General features: G+C 31.6%; 1 long non-coding RNA gene across 1 annotated transcript; it reads right to left on the reverse strand.

The window, feature by feature from the left end:
- Positions 1–7,416: 7,416 nt before the first annotated feature.
- Positions 7,417–9,218, reverse strand: LOC107846853. The gene is made up of 2 exons (XR_001667195.2): positions 9,069–9,218; positions 7,417–7,641 (listed from the first exon to the last, which is right to left on the reverse strand). It is a non-coding gene; the product is annotated as an uncharacterized LOC107846853 (long non-coding RNA).
- Between the last annotated feature and the right edge of the window lie 1,338 nt (positions 9,219–10,556).

Genomic DNA, 10,556 nt, shown 5'->3' on the forward strand with positions numbered 1-10,556 from the left:
GAAAGAAACTGAGAAAAATTAGACGTGAGAGAGGATAATAGAGGGAGAGATCGAGAAAGAAAGGAGGTAAAAGAGGAAGAGAGATCAGGAGAGAAAGAAAAGGGGTGTGAAATGGTGGATCGGGTACTACGTTGGAACGGTACATGAACATAGATTGTTCCCTGCAGTTCATGACTATTTGGGCAAAAATAAGTCTCATAGCATGTGTGTACATATTTCTGTTGAGTCTGTGAATGTTTACAGTATGGTTGATACTCTTGATAGTTATGTGGCTTGTTTGTGACCACTGTTTAATCTGTTATTGTTGTATTGTTGATTTATTGTGTATTTGATTGTGTGGCATGTATTAGAAGAAGTGAAATTTTGTACTTACTTAAATGTTGGTTGACTTGCTTCATTTATGCATGTTTTAATCGTAGCTTACCAGAATAGCTAGTTATCATTCTTTAATATTATATGAGAGCATGTTAGCCCGAGAGTTTAGTGTGGGTTGTCTATGATTATGGGTTTGTTCTTGTGAATATGAGTAATGAAAAAATAAGGTGAATAAAGAGGAATAGTGATGTATTAGCTTTGGATTGTGGTTGATTGTGTGAATTAATGAGGCTAGAGTGTGTTAGTAGTGAATATAATACTAATGGATTTGGAAGAGTAATTGGATGATGTAATTTATATAGGTAAAGTAATAATGTTATTACAGCCTTGGTTGAATTATATTTCATTCAACATGTCATGATTTATTTTTATTAATTCTATTTTATGATTATATGAACTAATACAGTCGGCTGATGATGCCTACCAGTACGTGTGGTTGTACTGACTCTACTCTTCTATATTCTTTATTGGGGTGTTGACTGAATGCAGGTTATTAGCAATTACTAGATGGATGACGATATTCAACACTAACTTCTGCACTTTCTTCCTGGCAGATGTTAGAGTCCTTATATTATTTATTTCATTGTTAGTCTATATTGTAATAGGTAGCTCTTGTACATGTCTGACCAAGTATTGGGATAGCGAAGAACATTTGTAAGAAGCTTTTGAAAAAAATTATTTATTAGTATTTAATTTACTTTATATTTCCTTAAAAGCAGAAGCCTTCCGCATATTTTTAGTTGGGTAATAAGGGTTCTCCTAGCTACCTAGAATAGCGTAGGTGCCCGCACAGTCCGTTAGTTTGGGTCGTGACAGTAAGGATGACACTGAGGAGGTGGGAGCAAAAAATATATGTGGCTAGTAGATTTTTCCATTTTCAAATGGTAGACAATAAATCAGTGGTAGACCAAGCTCAAGACTTCATAATGATTGTTGGCGAGCTTAGGTTCAAGGAATTTAAAATGGAGATAACCTTATTATCTGTTGCATAATTGACAAACTCTCACCTTCGTGGAAGGAATTTTAAAAAACTATGCTCCACAAGCAAAATGAAACTTCTCTTGAGACTTTGATAATGAGAATCCACGTGGAAGAAGAGGCAATGGGCCAAGATGCACTTCTCCAAACAGAAGAGAACAACATCACACCGAAGGTAAATTTAACTTCTTCAAATAATATTGTCCTAACTAACAAAAATTCAACTTTGAAGCCTAAGAAGAAAAAAATTAATAAAAATGATGGTAGACATTTCTAGGACAATAATGGTGGAAACAACCAAGAAAAAAATTAACATATGCAAGAAAAAGGACCGCGGTTTGTCTGTGGCAAGAGTAAGCATATTGCTCGATTTTGTAAATTTCAAAAACATAGGCCTACACCTCACGCAAACGTTATCGAAGAACCATTTGTGGAGATGATAATAGACATAAACATAGCGGAGAATGTTGATGGATGGTAGGCTGACTCTGGTGCAAACCGTCATGTCTGTTATGACAATAACTGGTTTGAAAAATGTACTCTTTTTAAGGAGTCCAAAACCATCATGCTTGGAGATTCTCACACAACTTAAGTGCTTGAAATGGGAGATGTCGAGTTGAGGTTTACTTCTGAAAGGGTATTAATTTTAAAAGATGTACTTTATACTCCTTCTATGAGAAAAAATATAATGTCTAGTTTTCTAATTAATAAAGCAGGCTTCAAACAGATTATTGAATCTGACCAATATGTAATTGTGAAAAATAAAATTTTTGTGGAAATGGAGTATGCATGTGATGGTATGTTCAAGTTGAATGTTGAAATAAATAAAACATCTACTTCTGTTTATATGTTTTCTTCAATTAATTTTTGACATGTTTGTTTGTGTCATATAAATAATCGTTATGTAGGAATCTTGAGTAGTTTAGGATTAATTTTAGTGATAAAAAAGAATTTTAAAAAATGTGAGCCTTGTAGTAAATCCAAAATCACAAAAAAACTCATTTTCAAGTTGAAAGAAAAACTGATTTATTAGAATTAGTTCATACTGATATTTGTGAACTTGAAAGAATTTTAAATCCTGAAGAAAATAGATATTTTATCACTTTCATTGATAGTTTTTCTAAGTTTACATATGTTTACTTAATGAAAAATAAAAGTGATGCTTTTGAGAACCTTAAAACTTTTCTCCGTGAAGTTGAAAATCAGTTAGGTAGAAGAATAAAAAGAATAAGAAGTAATAGTGGCCGTGAATATGAGTCACATGAGTTCAATTCTTTGTTAGATCATTGGGTATAATTCATGAAACTACTCCTACTTATTCGCCCACATCTAACGGAATAGAGGAAAGGAAAAATAGAACTTTTGTTGAGTTAACTAATGTTATATTAATTGAGTCTAGTGCACCTCTAAGTTTTTGGGGTGGATCTCTTTTGACTATTTGTTGTGTGTTGAATCGTGTGCCTCATAAAAATACCAAACTAACACCTTTTGAGTTGTGGAAAGGTCATAAGCCGAATTTAGAATATCGAAGAGTTTGGGGTTGCTTAGCCTATGTAAGGTTAATGAATCCTAAAATCTTTAAGTTGGGTAAAAAAATTATTACTTGTGTTTTCCTTGGTTATGCTTCAACTAGTACAACCTATAGATTTTTTAATATTGAAGATAATGTGATAATAGAATTTGGTGATGCTATTTTTCATGAAAATAATTTTTTTTATTCTAAAAATAGTGGGAGTCTAAGGACTAAAGAAAATATTTTGTCACTATGTAGTTCTTCTACTTCTACTTTAAAAAATAAAGAAAATGATGATTTTGAGTTAAGAAGAAGTAAACGAGCTAGAGTAGAAAAAGATTTTGGTCCTGATTATTATGTTTTTAACGTTGGAGATGACCCTATCAGCTTAAAAGAAGCTTTGTCTTCACATGATGTAATTTGCTTTAAAAAGGCTTAAATGATGAAATGAAATCACTAATTTCAAATAAAACTTGGAAGCTAGTCGATTTACCACCGGGTTGTAAAAAAATTGAATGTAAATGGGTCTTACGTAAAAAGTTAAAACTTGATAGATCTGTTGATAAATACAAAGCTAGGCTAGTGGCTAAAGGCTTTAAACAATTACAAGACCTAGAATTTTTTGATACTTTTTCTCTGATAACTAGAATTTCATTCATTAGACTTTTAGTTGCTTTTGCGGCAATTTTTGATTGACAAATTCATCAAATGGATGTAAAAACTTTTTTTTAAATGGAGACCTAAATGAGGAAATTTACATGAAACAACCTGAGTGTTTTGTTGAGGTTGGCCAAGAAAGTAAAGTGTGCAAACTTACTAAATCCCTATATGACTTGAAACAGACACCAATGAGACAAAATTTGTTCTAAGAATAAAAATTACTAGAACATGTGATGGAATTTTCCTTGACCAGTCAATATGTTGAGAAAATTTAGAAAAAGTATAATTTCCTTGATTGCAAGCATGTTGTAACTCCTTTTGATTCTAGTGTTCACTTGTTTCCTGTTGAATGTGAAAATAATGTAATAAACCAAAAGAAATATGCTATAATTAAAAGTTTGTGATATGTGATTGCACTAGGCCTGATATTGCATATGCAGTAGGAGTACTTAACAGGTTTACTACCAAGTCAATTAATGAAGATATTTGATTGGAACGAAAAATTGTGATTGTTCTATAAAAATATTCTGTTATACTTGAAGGCTTTTGTAATGCGGATTGAAATACTTTATCAGGTGATTCCTTATCTACTACTGGTTATGTTTTTACTTTGGGTGGTGGTGCTATTTATTGGAAGTCTAAAAAACAAACAATAATTGCTGACTCTACCATGGAGGCTGAACTAATTGCTTTAGCTTCATCTAATGAGGAAGCGAATTGGTTCGGAGATTGTTATTTCAAATACCTTATTTTGAAAAATCAATTTCTCTTATTTTAAATTATTGTGATAACACTGCTGCAATTGGTAGAGTTCAAAACTGTTATTACAACAGTAAATTCAGACCTATAAGGAGAAAACATAGTAATGTGAGATCATATTTGACAAATAGTACGATTAATGTTGATTATGTCAAATTTTGTAATAATCTTACAGATCCATTGACTAAGGCCTTAGCAAGAGAAAAAGTCTAGAGCACATCGAGGGGATGGGTTTAAAGCCTATTGATCTTGAGTCATGTGAGGAAACCCAACCTGGGGACTAGAGATCATATAACCAAGTTCAATGGGAAAAATGAATCACATGATGACTTGTTGCGAAAAATGCATTATTTATTTATCCCTCCCTATGGTGTGAGTACATTCATCTGTAATGGTTGTGGAGGTTGAGTTTAAAAAACTCTTAATGAAAATCTGTAGCTCGTATTAGTGGGGTGCTAAAATTATTGGAGCACTCTCGAAAGATTTCACCTATGTGGGTGTGGAGGTAAGCCGCTTTCTATGAGAACTAGGCTCATTCTCAAAAAACACTCATAAAATCGGGATAGTACAAGACCGTAATGTGTTGGTTATAAAGCTCATTTCAACACCTTAACATTATGTGTAAGAAGTAACTTTTTATTTCCCTCAAGCAGTCATAGCTCAAGTCTGAGACCACGGCTCTAGAGTAAAAATTACTGTTTTACTAAGTGGAGTTCAATGCAGAGCACACCTTCATTTTGCATTGTAGTTTTCCTTCAACTAGTGGACTCTTTGGTTAATATTAATATGAGTGGAGGATTGTTATTGATCTTTGGGCATTTTAATATTATAATAATATTTAATTTTCCTTTAAGATATGCAACACCTTAATGCCTTTACTATCATTTGTTGTATGGATGTGTACTGTTACATTTCATGTGAGAAAGTGGCATAATTAGCCTTAAAATCTTATGAGTTACTCTTGTTTTTGGCAACGTTATACCTCTAACATTAATGCCTTAACATGACATAATTCCACACGATGGATGGCTGACTTTTGAGCCACCAATAATTCCTATTTCATTTGTGGTTTATGAGCCCTTAAACAAAATAGTTAGTGGTAGTAGAATGTGAATATAAGTTTCATGTAATTTTCACTCTTTATTCCTCCATTATCTTATTCTTTGTTGTAAGTACTCTTGTAACCTAAAGACCATTGATCTTCCCTCTTTACTACCATTATTCATTCTTGTTTATTGCATGGAAGACTTCCTCTACTATAAATAAAAGTGATCTTGCATGATTTTGAAACACAAGATAATATTGAGTTCACTAAAGTTAGTAAAAAAGAGAGTTTATTAGTTGAAGGGAGGTATTCTTTTTGTGAAGGTTTGAACTCAACTCTTGTCCAGAATTGTTAAGTTATTCTTTGTGAGAAAGCTGATGTATCCTGGAGGAGACAAGTCAAGAAGATTACTGCTGGACAGGTAAAATAATTTGCTGCAGTACGCTTGAATCTCCTTAAAGAGAGCGAGATATCTGTGCCTCAGCTGAAGAAGAAGAAAATAACTTTATTTTTCTTCATTTGTAAATTTTTCAATTGTAATATCTTTGTAATTTCACCAACAATTTTAAGGAGGTTCAATGACAACAACTAAAAAATCTGCGAATGTCAACATGTAGTTGTATTAAATATTCTTTTTTGGAAAGTTGAATTTATTCATTTTGTTATGATCGAACAAAATAAGTAAACCACAAATAAAAGAAAATAACAAGAACACACAGATTTTACGTGGAAACTCTTGACGAAAAAACTACGGGCAGAGGCAGAGGAAATTCACTATGAAGAAGAGGAATACAAGGTGGAGATGATAATCTCAATTTCATGTATATGAAAATTGGCCGAAACAACCCACTAATCGCACTTATATAATACGTGCTTATAAATAGATCCTAGGTCCAAAAACATACAAATCCATACCGCAGGGGCTTCACCCCCGCACTCCCAGCGGGATCAGCAGTGGGCTCCGAGATCGGGCCGGACGTTACCACCACAAAAAATCACAAACATGGATTGCACAGCAAACTTTTCAAGGCCGGGTCATAAATTCTAACACATTTATACTAGTCAAACATTACGTTAGAGTTGATTACACTTAAATTACCCCAACCTAGCTAGATTAGAACAGGCCATGCTAGATAGACGTCTACTCATAAGGATTTGCTGTATTAAATTTATATGAAAGTTCTATAAAATGTTTTTCTTAATTCATTATATACATATTTCATATTGGTTTAATGCAATTTTTACACTCGAAATTGTGAGCGAAATTCGAACCCCTGAGCGTCATCTGAAGCCAGATTTTTTTCTTCAGAAAACCAAACATAAAATTTATACAGAACTTATATAGTTATTACAAATTTCATACTGATTTTATATAGTTTTTATATACAAAATTGTGAGCGAAATTACGCCTTGTGCGAGATTTGTAGAGTGATTTAGTATGTGTTTTGAATAAGAACTCCTGCTATGTTTGGTAAATGAAAATCTCCGACTAAATCAAGCAATATATATAAGTTTTTACCTCTTATAAAGTTCCATATTTAGCTATTGAAATAGGCCGGTCTTTAATTTTTATCTTTCCGTAATCAAGTTTATGGCTAGTGGGATATTATAAGTTTTCTATATATTGAAGTCATACCAAGACAAAATTTGCGGGGTATCATGATACGAAAATATAAACTCATACCTTATGAACTTTTTTTTTTAAATTACGAGAGACAAATTAAACAACTCGAACTATACACCCAATTATGAAAGCATTTTTCGAAATATCATATATACTTAATCCATATGTATTAATAATATTTCATACACATTGATACAAAGCATCGAGTAGAGTAGTACATCATGCAGAATACCAAAAGAAAACACAATAGTAATAGTATGATTATAAATTAAACATAAAATAGATACAATTCAGCGTACAGAGCATCCTGCATTAGTAGGTCCGGAGACAGACTGCATCCTAAAGAGTGTGATGAGACTACATGTCCTAATACAAGCATTAATTTTTACTTTACTGCCTCGAACCGATATCATATGGGTCTCGACGATAATTTTATTCCCTTAAAACACAGTGTATATAGTGCAATTCATATAAAAAAAAGAGCTACTATTTTTTTTTTTTTTTAATACACCTCCCTTTGCTTCTATGGTTTCATTTTATGACAATTGGTAAGACTCCTGCAGGGTTTTTCAAGATGTGGTGGTTTTTTGGTGGCTATACATTTGCCAATTATATTTTTATTGCATATTGGTTCTTTATGTAATGGATCATAGGGTATCCTTCTTTGAGGGACATTTCCATCTTCTCCTGCAAAGTTTAATTCCAAAAGAAAAAAAAAAGTTAGCATTATTTCTCAAAAAAAAAAAAAAAAAAAGGATTAGGGAAGGTACACACACACTTGAAAAACACCAAGTTTTTTGGAGTGACAAATTTTTTTTGTCAAACTTGAAACTCATCTTCAAATTTATTTTCAAAAAATCAATTCAACGTATAGCCAAACTGTGTTTCGAAATTCCTTCTTCTTTTTTTTAATACAAAAGAAGGAAAAAGATCATGGTCAAACGGATCCTTAAACTCATTCAGATAAAGATATTCAAATGAAAATCAATCTTTTTCTTTTTCTCTTTTCGAGGTTTTGTTAAAACTCCGTTAACTAGGTTGTGTGCACTTACTAGGAGTACTGGTATAATTAAAAATGAGGTCATCCGACAAAATATGAGAGTGGCTTTGGTGGAAGATAAGATACGAAAAATGAGCCTGAGATGGTTTGAGCATGTGTTGAGGAGGTGTCCGAATGCCCCAGTATAGAGGTGTGAGAGGTTGACTATGGGTGGATTTAGACGAGAGATACACCGAAAATATTGAAGGGAGGTGATTAGGTATGATATGAATCAATTATAACCTATCGAAGACATGATCAACCTAGATAGGAAGGTGTGGAGGACACACATTAAGATAGATGAGTAGTAGATATGAGCATGTCTCTACTGGTAGGTTGGTGTGCTTTGTCCTGTTATCCGAGCTAGTTGTCATAGTGCTTTGCTTGGAATGTTTGAGTCTTGAAGTTTTGGTGATGTATGTTGTTTCAAATAGATCGAGTGTAAACTACTTTGTGGTAGGGTTGTCTTTGTTGATATCTATTGTTTGTTTCCATCTATTGTTTCTTATTGGCATATCATGTACTTCTCTAGAATACTTTTGTCTTGAGGAGGTGTCTTTTGGAATCAGGGGCAGACCTATGACCATTATTTTGGTGCTCCGACACTCGTTAAATTTGAGGTAGCTTAGATATAATTATATAAAAAAATGTATAAAAATTGATATAAGACTTATGAAAGCACCCATTAAATCATGAAAATAGCTCAGTGCTTTAATTTTCAACGAGAATCTTAAAGCTTTGAGCATCAATACACGTGTTCGAACCTCCTGAGCATCCATGACTCCTAAATTTTGGATCCGTCACTGTTTGAAAAAGTCTCTGCACCTCACCTCTAAGGTATTGGTAAGAAAAGTCTTTTGATCGATCAAATCAAAATTGTCATAGAACAATAATTACTTCGTCATTTTTAATTAAAAATCTTGAATTTTAACTTTATGTATTGAAGTTACCTTTGTTAGAAAGGGCTTTAACTTCAATATAAAATTTTTCAGTGTAAATTTAAATTAAGTCAGATCTATAATATTGAACAACTTAATTATGAGAGACAAAAAATAAAAAAAAGAAATTATTGTACCTGACAATCTCCTGGAATTTGCTGAGGATAAACAGAATATTAAGACAAAAAAGGCTATGAAAAATAAAGAGAATGCTTTGTGATTCATGGCTTCAAAAACTTATGATGGAAAAATAATTCTCTACAAGATATATGAAGAGGTGCTTAATTAATAAATAAGCTTATATGATGAACCTTTTTATAATATTCATCAAGGGAAGGATGATTAGGAATTCAAAATTGTGTGGACCCTTTAGTGTTGAAAATTCTCAAGGGAACAATTATTATGAATTCAAAATACTCACTTTATTTTTACTTTGTCACGTTATGATTTTAAAAATCAAATTATATTTATTTTTTATTATATTAATATAAAATAAAGTATAATTTATAACATTTTTTATATATTTAAAAATTTAAACTATATTTAAAATTTAAAATATTAAATAAATTCACTTCAATTTAATTTCAAAATTTATTTAAATTGACTTTATAAAATAAAATACGTCAAGTAATAATGGACTATGAGAATAGTATTAAAAAAATATCTTACTTCACCTTTTTCTCATTTGGGGGCTTGACTAGGAGTCTTTGACTAAACATTTTGGGGGGTTTGGGTTGTGTGCGTGTGGGGTGGGTGCGTGGGGGGTTTGGTTGGTTGGTCAACAAGTTACATGAAGATTATATGATGAGAATTGATAATGATAAAATTATTTAGATCACCACATATTATGGTGGAGTGGTAAGTACTTCTTCATTTTCAATTAGATATTTTAGGTTCAAATCTTGAATATGAAGTCACTTATGCTAGGATGCGTTTTACTCCTATAATGGGACTTCTTGTTGAGAATTCGGATTAATCACCGAACACCTAGTAAAAAAAAAAGTTATTCTGTGAATACATTTTTATTGATAAATGTTTGATTTATGAAACTAAAATAAAGATATATTTAGTATAATATAAAATAGTACGCATTTAGTTTAATACTAATTAAATAAGTAGGGAAAACTTTTATTTATAATTTAACTTTGTATGTTTTCAAGGTAAAGAAGAGCTTTGAGATAGTATTTTCATATTTTATTTTATTTTGAGATTATTATCTCATATTAAGAATAAGATGAAAATAATACTATAATTGTTATAATTCTGAAATTTCTTTTCCTAAAAAATACAAAAAAATATCTTTGTTATGTGTTACCTAGACATACCATGTGATTGCTTTAAAATAATTAAGCATAAAATGATAACGTCAAAGTTTAAAAATACATAAATAAATAATCATGTCTTTTTCTAAAATGAACAAAATATAGTGACATAAATCTACCTTTCCCTTTCCACCTTTTGTTTTCTTCTATGGCTTGACTTGGTCTAATCTTCACCGTCAGCCAACTAAGGGTTATGATGATGAGCAAAAGATAGTAGATTTTTTCCGCTCATAGTTTCGAATTTAAATTTTAAATATAAAAAAATTCTACTAAAGAGTGTTCTTCTTTAAATAGGTTTTACGT

This window comes from Capsicum annuum, chromosome 11, assembly GCF_002878395.1.
Source record: "Capsicum annuum cultivar UCD-10X-F1 chromosome 11, UCD10Xv1.1, whole genome shotgun sequence".
In the NCBI taxonomy this organism is placed as follows: domain Eukaryota; kingdom Viridiplantae; phylum Streptophyta; class Magnoliopsida; order Solanales; family Solanaceae; genus Capsicum; species Capsicum annuum.